Below are 13,138 nucleotides of genomic sequence, written 5' to 3' on the forward strand. Positions count from 1 at the left end.
TTTGGATTTAATAATAATACCTCAAGTCTACTAGAAAATCATGTAAATATTAAATAAACCCAATAGGCTGGTTCTGTTTCCAATAAGTATTACTTATATCTTTGAACAAGGTATTGTTTTATTATTACAGAGAAAAAAAGGAAACCATTTTTAAAAAATTTTAATAAGACATTTTTCTATGGGAGAAGGCCTTTCTGTAATTCGTAGCTTTCTGGATAACTGGTTTCCATATAACAGACCCCATACCTGCGCATTTATTTTATTAATTTCTTTGTGATACCTAGGTATACCTAAACAGTTCTAAAACCAGGCAGTCAATATCAGTCAATTTTCGGGGATAGTAGCCTTCCATTAGATCCTATACTTATAATATATACGGGTACCTTATATCTTTGTGATACAAAGGGTCAGATTCTATGAAATAATGAATCATTTTATAGTTTCTTGCGTGAAACTGAAAATTTTTGGGCGAGATTAAGTTCAGGGACAGAGAACTTTTCTCCTTAATAAGGTCCATTTTTTTCCCTACAGACTTCAATTGAGTTTTTATGTGATAATCAGTGAGATTTTTCTCATTGAATTGCATCTGGCTCCGTGGGCAATCTGGAACTGAATAAGGAGATAAGCTTTTCACATCAAATTGAATCTTGGACGATGTATTTCACTGTGCAGCGACTTACCCACAGGAAACTAGGATTATGTTTTTATGAGACAAAGCTCGGCAAAGCATAACAATTCAGGGAAAACCACAAGGAGGAGGTTCACCAAAATGAAGTGGATAATTATTAAATCAGTGTTTCAGGTTGACATACGAGATATCATAATTATATGAATGTACATGTATGGGATTTATTATCCAGAATGCTCAAGACTGATGTTTTCAGCATAATGGATTTTTCTTTAATTTGGATATTTTCATATCTTAAAGGGGTGGTTCACCTTTAAGTTAACATTATGGGGCAGATTTATCAAAGGTTGAGTGATAGCGTTTTTGTTACCTTGAATGACCTAAAAACTCGAATGATATCTTATTTAAGTATAAACTGGAACGTCTAAAATTCAAACTAATGCTACGACTCGAAAACTTAAATCGACTTTGAATCTAATTTTAACGCAATTTGAGTTGAGTTTTTTCCGAAAAAAAACTTGAATGTCAGGAAGACTATTAACTAGTGATGTGCGGTCGGGTTTTACCCAACCTGAACCCGCCCTCCCTCCACCCGCGCCTGACTTCCAGGTTCCTTTTATAGACCCGCGCCCACCCACCCCGCCAATGACATCACAAAAGGGGAAGGGTGAGCAGGTGCGCGGCTATAAAACCGGAAGTTGGCAGTGTAAGGTGGTGGGTGGGGAGAGCAGGAAGAAAACTTGACCCGGACCCGCCCGCCACCTGCAAATGGGGTTGTGTGGTCTGCCTTAACCTGACCCATCTGCGGATCTGCGGGTAAATCTGCGGGTATCAGGCCGGCCCGCACATCACTACCATTAACATCTTCAAATGGGTCAATGGACCTCTACCATTGAGTTCATGTGTTTTAGGTGGTGACCTATCGAATTCGAGTTTGGATTATTCCCAGATCAAATTTGTAAGTTTTGACCAAAAAGTCAACTCAAGAATTCTAATTTTTTTTAGTTTTTGAAATATTTGCCTTCTACTTCTGATCCTTTCCAGCTTTCAAATGGGGGCTACTGACCCATCTAAAAACAAATGCTCTGTAAGGCTACACATTTAGGGGCAGATGTATGAAGGGTCGAATATCGAGGGTTAATTAACCCTCGATATTCGACTAGGAACTAAAATCCTTCAACTTCGAATATCGAAGTCGAAGGATTTAGCGCAAATCCTACGATCGAACGATCAAAGGATTATTCCTTCAATCGAACGATTAAATCCTTCGAATCGAACGATTTGAAGGATTTTAATCCAACGATCGAAGGAATATCCTTCGATCAAAAAAAATTAGGCAAGCCTATGGGGACCTTCCCCATAGGCTAACATTGAGTTCGGTAGCTTTTAGCTGCCGAACTAGGGGGTCGAAGTTTTTTTTAAAGAGACAGTACTTCGACTATCGAATCGTTCGATTCGTAGTCGTAGTCGAAGGTCGAAGTAGCCCATTCGATGGTCGAAGTAGCCCAAAAAACACTTCGAAATTCGAAGTTTTTTTAATTCGAATCCTTCACTCGAGCTTCATGAATCGGCCCCTTATTGTTATTGTTACTTTTTATTACTCATCTTTCTATTCAGTCCTCTCCTATTCAAATTCCAGTGACTTATTTAAATAAATGTATGGTTGCTAGGGTAATTTGGACCCTAGCAGCCAGACTGCTGAAATTACAAACTGGAGAGCTGCTGAATAAAAAGCTAAATAACCCACAAATAATAAAAAAAAATAATTCCAATTCCAAATAGTCGCATATTATCACTCTCTACATCATTCTAAAAGGTAACTCAAACAACCCCTTTAAAGAGAAACTGTCATGGGAAAAAAAAATTCTAAATTAATCAGTTAATAGTGCTGCTCCAGCAGAATTCTGCATTGAATCCATTTCTCAAAAGAGCAAACAGATTTTTTTTATATTCAATTTTGAAATCTGACATGGGGCTAGATATATTGTCAATTTCCCAGCTTCCCCAAGTCATGTGACTTGTGCTCTGATAAACTTCAATCACTCTTTACTGCTGTACTGCAAGTTGGAGTGATATATCATCCACTCCCTCCCCCCTCCCCAGCAGCCAAACAAAAGAACAATGGGAAGGTAACTAGATAGCAGCTCCCTAACACAAGATAACAGCTGCCTGGTAGATCTAACAACAACACCCAATAGTAAAAACCCATATCCCACTGAGACACATTCAGTTACATTGAGAAGGAAAAACAGCAGCCTGCCAGAAAGCATTTCTCTCCTAAAGTGCAGGCACAAGTCACATGACATGGGGCAGCTGGGAAATTGACAAAATGTCTAGCCCCATGTCAGATTTCAAAATTGAATATAAAAAAATCTGTTTGCTCTTTTGAGATTGTTTACTAAACAATAGTTTAAACATTAAATAACCCCTGTTTTATTATTACAGAGAAAAAGGAAATTATTTTTAAAGATCTGGATTATATGGATTAAATGGAGTGTATGGGAGATGGCCTTCCTGTAATTCAGAGCTTTCTGGGTAACAGATCCTATACCTGTATATTAAATCTACTAGATCTAAAAGGTTCTCTAGGCCTCCTAATGAAATCCTAAGAAAAACATTTTCATTGCTGTTTCACCAATCTGTGGTGGGAAAAAGTGACAATTAAGTTCATAACTCATCTCCCATTCTACTTACCAGCATTGCTTTTTTTCTAGTCACCATAATTACTACCTGCCATGAGTAAAAGAAACATATAAGGACCAGAAGCGATGCTAGAGGGGGACGGGCCCTGGTGCGTGACGCGGACATATTTCTAAAGCTGTGTAATTAGTGAAGCAACAATATTAACAAGCAGCCAGGAAGCAACGCACATAACCTGTCCCTGCATGCACAGTTCTATTGGGTGCGTGCGGGAGTGTAATGATCAAGCACAGTTTGATACCGTGCAATCTTCACATCAGAGAGAGCAGTTCAGCAGAGCTTGGCAGTGGCACAACACCCTCTGCCAGGTGGCACATCATACACTTCAGGACTTTACTGGCTGAACTGAAGCCTCCTATTGTGATTTGGAATACCCTGCTGCAGCATCACAGAAGGTGCCACAAGTACTGGCTATTCTTAAGATTAAGACTCTCCAGTTTTGCTAAAGAGAAGTTTTTATATATAAAATAAAAAATTATTTGTGTCACTGTTACTGGGTTGGGATAAGCAGACAAAAAGTTGTCCAACATATATTTCAACAGTGTTGCAAGTTTTTTAACCTCTACTAAGGAGTAGTAGTATACCTTTCAGTTAACTTTTATTATCTTATAGAATGGCCAATTCCTAGCAAATTTTCAATTGGTCTTCATCTCCTCATTTTTAAATTTGTATATTTTTCAAATTATTTGCCTTTTTCTGACTCAAACCAATGCCTGTTTGCTAGGGTAATTTAGACCCTAGCAACCAGATCAGTGCTGAAATTCAAAACTGGACAGCTGAATAAGATGCTAAATAATAAAAAATGAAGACCAATATTTATGAACAAAAGTGTGATAAAAAGTTTTCCTTACAATGGATTCTGTTATGCTTTTGTATTTATGATATTTTTATTTAATTTAATATTTTATTTAATATTGTTATGCCAATAAGTTTTTTTCAAGCTAAAAATGCTAATTTTTATATTTATTTGTGGGCACTATTTTGTACTCGGGCAGGTGCGGGCCCTTCGGATGAGGTTTCCTGGTGGGCGGGCCCCAGGCACCCCAGTCAGACACTGCTTCCCTGTCAGTAGCATTTGTTCACGTTACCTTTCTGGGTTTTCCCTGTTGTTCTCCAAGGCCTCATATGCTTGTCATAGTAGCACCCAAACCTCACCCATCTGAAGCATCACTACCAAAATTACATGTGAGCAGTGGCGGAACTACCGGGGGAGCAGGGGGTGCGAGCGGGCCAGGGCCCGCACCCCCTTAGGGCCCCCCGGCAGCTCACCCGCCACTGTCAAATCGGCCAAATGCGGCCGAACGGAGGGGGGCGGGGCCCAGCTGCGCGTCACGCACCAGGGCCCGCCCCCCTCTAGTGACGCTACTGCATGTAAGGTTATAGATTCCTTATATCTGTATCTCTTACACTGTACAGGATTTTGGGAGATAGCATACAGTATAAATATATGTGCGTATAATATCTACAGAAATTATATTTGTAAAATGTGTGGTTGGATCCATTGGAATAATTTTTTTAGAAATACAAAAGTGAATATTTTGGCCTTGCGAATTCTCGCCATTTTGCAAATTTTTGTAAAAGTGATATGGATCAAATTTGGCCATTACTAATACCTAACCATTGTTCTTACATCACTATATAAGCTATTGTCATCTATTCACAGACATAGGGGCCTATTTATTATCGCAAAAAAAGTCTATAAAATAAATGGCAAATGTATGTGTTTTATTTTGCACCATGCAAAAAACAGATTTCCCACTGTTACTTTACATGGCTTCATGGCAATTTATTCCACTGGCACACCATGCTTTTACTGTAATATATTAGAGGAAACACAAATAATATGGCTAATTACACGCAAGCTCCCCTGCCCATGGGAGCTCACAGTCTGGTGTATAGGGATAATACCCATTCATAGAAACCTTTTGAATCCTGCCAATATAGCAACTGACATTCCCAGTTCCCAATTTATTGTATGCAAGGCCTGGCGCTGCCGCTGACTATGATAAGCATGTGCAGCCATGGTAGAAAAGGTTGAGAACTGCTGATCTGTACAGATATTTTTACTGCAGAAGTGTATAAACTGAAGCACAGTAATTTGGACAAAAAGAAACTACACTTAGTACTGTTTCTCACAGTCTGGATGCAAAAACTGCAAATAACATCTAAGGGCAGAGACAAACACTGCAATTTTTCGGAGCGACTAATCTCCCTGAACTGCCTTCCCACCAGCTAGAATGTAAATTGCCGGCTGGATGGCACTCGGAACTCTTAGTTTTCCAAAGTCGCCCGAAATTGCTTTACAAGGAAAGTTCGGGAGACTTCGGAAAATGAAGCACTCTGAGTGCCATCCCAAGGCATCGGAGGCAGTTCGGGGAGATTAGTCACCCTGAAGAAGAGGAGATTTGTTGCTGGGTGACTAATCTCCACGAATCGCAGCGTGTGTCTGCCCTAAGGAGGTTTCATCTGCTGCCATAAATAATTATTTCAATTGATGCCCCTTTTTACTGAAATGAGAGTCTCATGCACAAAGCCCAAGGCCCTTATCCTATTCATGTACTTATTTGTATTTGGATGGTATGTAATCTGCATGTAGAACTAGAAACATTTTACTCTTGAAAGAAGCGTCTCTGGTTGCTTCCTGCTGCATTCATCAATGACCTGAGCCTTCCCTTCCTGCCATTGTTAATCCCAAACAGTGTAGAACTCCTGTCCGTTTAGTTTCAAGTTTCCTTTCACAATGTCCTTTAAAACCCCGATGCCGTCCCCCCTTTTCTGTTCCACGGTTAAAACGTTAAAAAGAGTGTCAAAGGGAGGCCACGTCACTAATGCATAGAGTGCTATTGAGCTCGCTACACTAAAAGCGCCATTTTCTGTTTTTTTCCATATACAGTATTCAGCTAAATTCATCATAAAATTAATAGGATGCAGTTCTTATCTTAGTCCTTGGCTTTATTGCATTTAAAACTCACAGGATGTCATATTTTAGTAGTTGCTTATATGCCATTGCCAGCAATGACCTACTTATTAGGAATATAGGAAGGAATATATAAATATATTTCAATTTGCATGTTCTAATTTAGAAATACTTATCAGCCTTACCACACCCAAGCCATAAAGACAAAACAGGTTTAAAAAGAACAAATTATCTTTGCTGTACTCTCTACTGCAGAGCAGCATGCCAGCCATATACCAGTAGTGCCCTAACCAGCAAACTTACATAGATTGGTTTAGAAACTGCGGGGGTTAAAAAAGTGGATAAAGAGTGGATGGGGGTAGTCTAAAGCCTTATTGAGGTAAATGCCTTATACATGTCCAAGATACTCCTTAAAAATTGAATTATGTTTCAGAACTATTATGAGCAAAGGGGGTGCAGACAGTGATATTTGCACAGCTTGGTGCTAAGTTGCCGTATCACAAACTTAAATATCCCTTTTCAAACCATAAAAACTGGGGGTGGTAGAACAAGTAAGTGTAAATATATTTTCTCTTTTGTTTCTTATGTTCTCCTTCTCTCATTTCACTATCAGTCCACCTGCTATATTTTCACTTTTGTGAGAACAGAAAGCATTTCTGTCACCATCAAAATAGAAACTTTAGATCATTCCTGATGGAAAACGTATATGGCCCAAAATTACAGTTTGTTTATTTACACTCAAGTTCTTTTATTTCCTAAAAAAATAATGCAGGTATTATATATAAGTGGTTTTGGTTTCTTTGCTCTTATGAACTGTTTTATCTCCATTTATTCTATATAATTTTGTTAAGGCTATAGTGTAAATAACCATAACATCTGCTCCTGTGCCCTTTTTTTTTACAGCAAGTGCATAAATACACCATTTTAATGTAATAACAGGGCTTATTTATGAATGTGGGTGCAATTGTGGTCACACAAATATTTACATGATTAGTCCACACATTGATGATGCCATTCACGCTTTTCACGTTTGTGTATATTTGCTCCAAGTGCCATTGCACACACCCAAACTGTTCTGATAAATAATGCAAAAGTGTGTTACTGACCCAGGGAAACCCTGAAGGCTGTTTCAATAGGCATAGCAGACTTGCATTTTAATGAATCATAAGCAGAAATAGATTAAACACAATCCCTATTCTGTTCAATTTTAAGCACAATTGTGTAAAAACACACAACTGCATATGTGGCTTCTTTATTTGTTAGTACATCCCCGTTCCCATACTTAATATAAGTAATCATATAATAATTTTTTTTTAAAAAATTGCCAACATCCCCAGTACTAGGTGCAATTCCCTGTTCACTTAGTAGAATTTACCCTTTTATTTGTAAATGAGGCACAATATACAGGAAACAGTGTGCAAGATGGCAAGAAACACATTTGTTTCTTTTAGCAGCAAAAATGCATGCGTAGTAAGTAAAATGCTCCCTGGCTTGGTGGTCTGCACATAGTGTACCCCCAGGCAGTTAGATGCCTTAACTTAAAGGGATACTGTCATCGGAAAACATGTTTTTTTCAAAACGCACCAGTTAATAGTGCTACTCCAGCAGACTTCTGCACTGAAATCCATTTCTCAAAACAGCAAACTGATTTTTTTATATTCAATTTTGAAATCTGACATGGGGCTAGACATTTTGTCAATTTCCCAGCTGCCCCTGGTTATGTGACTTGTGCCTGCACTCTAGGAGAGAAATGCTTTCTGGCAGGCTGCTGTTTTTCCTTCTCAATGTAACTGAAGGAGTCTCAGTGGGACATGGGTTTTTACTATTGAGTGTTGTTCTTATATCTGCCAGGCAGCTGTTATCTTGTGTTAGAGAGCTGCTATCTGGTTACCTTCCCATTGTTCTTTTGTTTGGCTGCTGGGGGGGAAAAGGGAGGGGTGATATCACTCCAACTTGCAGTACAGCAGTAAAGAGTGATTGAAGTTTATCAGAGCACAAGTCATATGACTTGGGGCAGCTGGGAAATTGACAAGATGTCTAGCCCCATGTCAGATTTCAAAATCGAATATAAAAAAATCTGTTTGCTCTTTTGAGAAATGGATTTCAGAGCAGAATTCTCCTGGAGCAGCACTATTAACTGATTCATTTTTTAAAAAAATAGTTTTTCCCATGACAGTATCCCTTTAATAATGGCTACTTCATTAACACTGGGCAGGCTGCAAGAGGTGAACATTTACCCACTATTAGTAAATGCACCCCCATTTTAATAATCTAGGAGAAGGGCTACATTGATTATTTTCAATTATTTATATTATTTACATATTCTGCAGAAATTTTCAGAGACCATACATCAGTCACTGCCCCAGTGAAGCTCCCAATTTAATGTTCCCTATCATATTAGCTTGTGCTAACTTACCTGCCTGTATGCTTATGGTGGAAACCAACGCTAGGGTGAGAGAACATACAAATTCCTTGCAGATTGTGTCCAAGCCAGAACCCCAGCGCTGCAAGGCAGAATTGCTTCTGCCAGGGTCTAACAGCTCTAGTAGGTTGGAGTCTGGACCAAAAAGCTGGTCTTCAAACTAAAGGAAAATAGTCTTATTTGCCATAAACAAAGGGTTGAGCAGATCAAAGCCAATATCCAAGCAAGAAGTCAGGGGAAGGCAGCGATCAACATAGTTGAAGCAGAAAGATCAAGAACCAGTCAATTGGAAATTATAGCACACCCAGGAGTAGAACCTATATTCAGGCATTGGACCCTGGTCTCCAGCATCCTTTTATTTTGAATTTTGACACTGAAATGTGGCACACCTGACAGCGTCCAGAACTTATTCCAGTCTGCAGTGCAACCCAGTTTGTATCTCTTATTCGTTTCAAGTGATCTGGTAACCTTAACCCCATGCAATTGCTGGCCAGAGTTAGCAGGCTAGCACTCAAATTCTACCCAAATAATTATTATTAATGCATATTTATAAAGCACCAACATATTCCATAGTGCTATACCATAAGGGACAGATTTATTAAGGTTTGAATTGGAAATTCGAATTTTCAAGTTTTTCGAATTATAAGATTCATCAAAACTATACCCTGGGAATAATTCAAATTCGACTATTCGCCACCTTAAACCTACTGAGTTTATGTATAAGTCAATGGGAGAGGTCCAGTGACCAATCTGAAGATGTTATTAGCCTTCCTGACATTCGAGTTTTTTTTCGGAGAAAAAAAACTCGATTCGAGTTTAGTCAAATTTGATTCTAGTTTGATTCAAGCTTCCAGTTATATTTGTTTGAGTTTTAGATATTCAATCTTTTACTTAAATACCCCCCCCCAATCGAATTTAGAGTGTATTCAAATTTATTTGAGTTAAAAAATCCGACCTTTGTTAAATGGGCCTCGCCCATTTGTGTACACCGAACAATGATGGTTACAAGATGTAAAGAGGACCAAATAAACGTAAATGTAAATTGTTTTTACTTAGCCTTCCAGTGCCGAACTGGATCAAAATTGTTATACAGTACATACTGCAGCAAAATAATTGTAGGTTTTGTTGTGTCATGCAGTATAACATTTGTAACTTATACATGTTTTTATTCTAATGAAATAAAATCAAAGTTCAACATGATAAATTCTGGAACTGACTTTACCTTTGACTCTTCAATAAAAAATAAAGTGTTCCTTGACCTTTGATTTCACTCCACCAATAAGTATCCAGCTGTACACACAAAACATTCTAGAGCTTGCAGTTCACTGAGGTATACACTTGTCTTTGTTTCTTAAGATTAGTAGTCTCGGATGACAGGGCAGGGTAAGAGTTGTAGTCAATAAAATTGATTTTGTTTCTCATTTTACTGTGTATTTTGATTTCTCCTATATAAAACTTTTGTAGTTTGTAGGAGCTTGAATCCTGGCCAATTGGGATTGAGATCCCAGTTAACACATTGCAGTTGGGACTGGCCAGAAGCAGTACTGTATCACACACTGAGCAGGCACAATGTTAATGCTCTATGCTCCTCAGAGCAGTACTACATATCACATGCAATAAAATGTATAATAAGTATGCTTTGTTTGTTTTTAAGCAGGTGATCAGTGAATGCTAGCTGCTAGTGGTTACTGCACCTGCTCAAATTTATTAGGGGTCATATGTAAACTGGAAGGCAGAGTGTGAAATATTAATATGGTCTGCTGCTTCTTTTTATTATGCACAATACCTTCATACATCAATGAATTGCTGCAGGTCTCAGTGCCTCATTTGGAGAGATCTGCAACCAACCCCTCAGAATTAGGGATGCAGCAAATCCAGGATTCGGTTCAGTATTCGGCCTTTTTCAGCAGGAATCCTTCTGCCCAGCCGAACCGAATCCCAATCCTAATTTGCATATGTAAATTAGGGGCTGGGAGGGAAATCATGTGACTTTTTTCACAAATCAAGGAAGTAAAAAATGTTTCCCCTTCCCACCATGCATATGCAAATTAGGATTCAGATTCAGTTCAGTATTTGGCTAAATCTTTCGCAAATTCTTCGGCGGTTTGGCCAAATCCAAAATAGTGGATTCTGTGCATCCCTACTTAGAATATTTAGCTGCCCTCAGCCTCAGCAGCACTATATTAATGACATTGTGGCTGGGGGGGGGTAAGACCTTTGCAACCCATTAAAAATTTTCTCTTTCTCAATAGTCCAATGCATGCCTTACTTCCCTGCACCATTATTTCAATGTACCTGATTCTTCTCTTGTGTAATTCTGTGCTGTGTAATTAATGCTGCAAAAAAAAAAAAAACTACACACAAAGGATACACGTTAGTAATTTGGACACACCAAGCCAAAGAGTTAAAGAGTTTCCAAGGATTTTGGTACTTGTATCATTGTGTAACTGTTCGACTGTCTACTGATTATTGCAAAAGGCTTAGCCATGGAATTAATAAGAGTAAAGAAATAAATTGCAACCCCCATCCTACCCATCAACCTCCAGTCCACCAAAATCCCTTGTCCACCACTCCTTCTCCTTATGTCACGCATGGTCATTATTATTTAAAAAGTGGCAAACCTAGGCTAGATTACATTACCTTTTTTTGACGAGCTGAAGTGGTCGCATTATCAGGTAGAGTCAGCCTCGCCACAGTTAAAATCATTATATTGTATCCCCTAACAAGAAAATACCAAACGTTAAGCGCACCACGTGTTTCAAAACATTAATAAGTACATATAAAAACATTCATATGGGTTTAGAGAGTCATAATATGTTTCAAACATGCCACTGGAACCACTTAAAGAGGGTTGGATTGCTCTAGGGAAAAAGTATCATTTCTGTGTTAAAATGGATTCATTGTAGAGCTCTTCTAGATGTTTAGAATGACTGATTCAAGTGCAGTTTACACCTGCCATGTATGGGACAGCATGTGGGCAGAATGTGGGAGTCTCCTTGGACACCCCTAACTTGTATCACATAAGCAAAATGCTAGCAAGGAGTACCTGTGAGAACAATGTACATCTGGATCCCTATACCCAATACTTTATTTACAGAGTTTCCTTGTAAGGTACAATATTGTTTATCTGTTACAAACAGTTTTTGAAATACATCGCTCTGTACAGTACTGTTTGTGTGTATATATATATATATATATATATATATATATATATATATATATATATATATATATATAGTACTATTTACACTGAATTCATAGGGTTGGTAAGGAAGAAGTGAAAGAACAACTCTGAATACATAGGGGAAATACAAGGAAGTAATATAGTAAATCTGCTGATCAACAAGTTTATCAGACTGTATCTGGTTAGATTAGGAAACAGGCAGAGAGGGTAACCCAGATGGTGTTTATGAAAATCAGAAAAGCTCTCAGACTCTGCCCCTTAAGGGACAGTAACTTTTATTTTTAGTTTTCTCTTTTTGTTTGGCAATGGATGATTTGCACGCACTAACCTTAAAAAGTGAGATACAGCAGCAAATTAACTAAAAAATGTATTCAGCACTCATCTGTGTTTAACTTAAAAGGCTGAAGAGAAGAAACTGACATGAACCAGTGTCTGGATAATTAATGGTACAGTCCTACAAACCAGTCCACTTGGCACAGGGCGGCTGATTACAAATTGATTTGTTTGTTCTCGATCAGCTGCACCAATGCGCTCCTTGGACCACAAGATTTTCAAACCTTTTTCAATATGCTGCTGTCTGGAGGGACGGCAGCTTTTATTAGCCCACCTTAAAGGGCAATTAAAGTCTAAAATAGAATAATGTTAGAAATGCTGTATTTTGTATACTAAATATAAACATGAACTTACTGCTCCAGAAGCCTAATAAGACAATTCATTTATGCTTTCAAAGTTGGCCCAGGGGGCTGTCATCTTGTAACTTTGTTAAAGATCTGAAGTCTAACAATGATTGAGGGCCCATCTGAGAGTATGGTACATGCAAAAACTGGCAAAGGGAAAATAAAATATAAAATCCAGAGAAAATTAACAATGTATAAAGACTGTGGTGAAAGGCATGAAAGAGACAAAGAGAAATGCCCTGCTTATGGTCAGACCCAGTGCAGGTAAAGCAGCAAGTTACAGGCGCCTGGGTGGGAGTGAGACCCCAATGCTGATCCCAGTGAAGCACAGCCACTGGCCAACGGTACCTGCTGTCTAATTCAGCCTTTGCTGGCTGAGCCTGAAGTTTTTAATTAAAAAAAGAAAAATTCTCTGCCCACTGACTGTCCTTGCTGCAGCACACAAGAACTGCTGCTGGACCAGGTGCTACCACGATGGCTGGCCACACACTACACACGCACACTAAACACACACTACAAACACACACACTAAGACTGCGCACTAAAGACACACACACACACGCATCACTAAACACACACACTAAACACACAGACACACCAAACACACACA

The sequence above is a fragment of the Xenopus laevis genome, chromosome 5S, assembly GCF_017654675.1.
Source record: "Xenopus laevis strain J_2021 chromosome 5S, Xenopus_laevis_v10.1, whole genome shotgun sequence".
NCBI lineage: Eukaryota > Metazoa > Chordata > Amphibia > Anura > Pipidae > Xenopus > Xenopus laevis.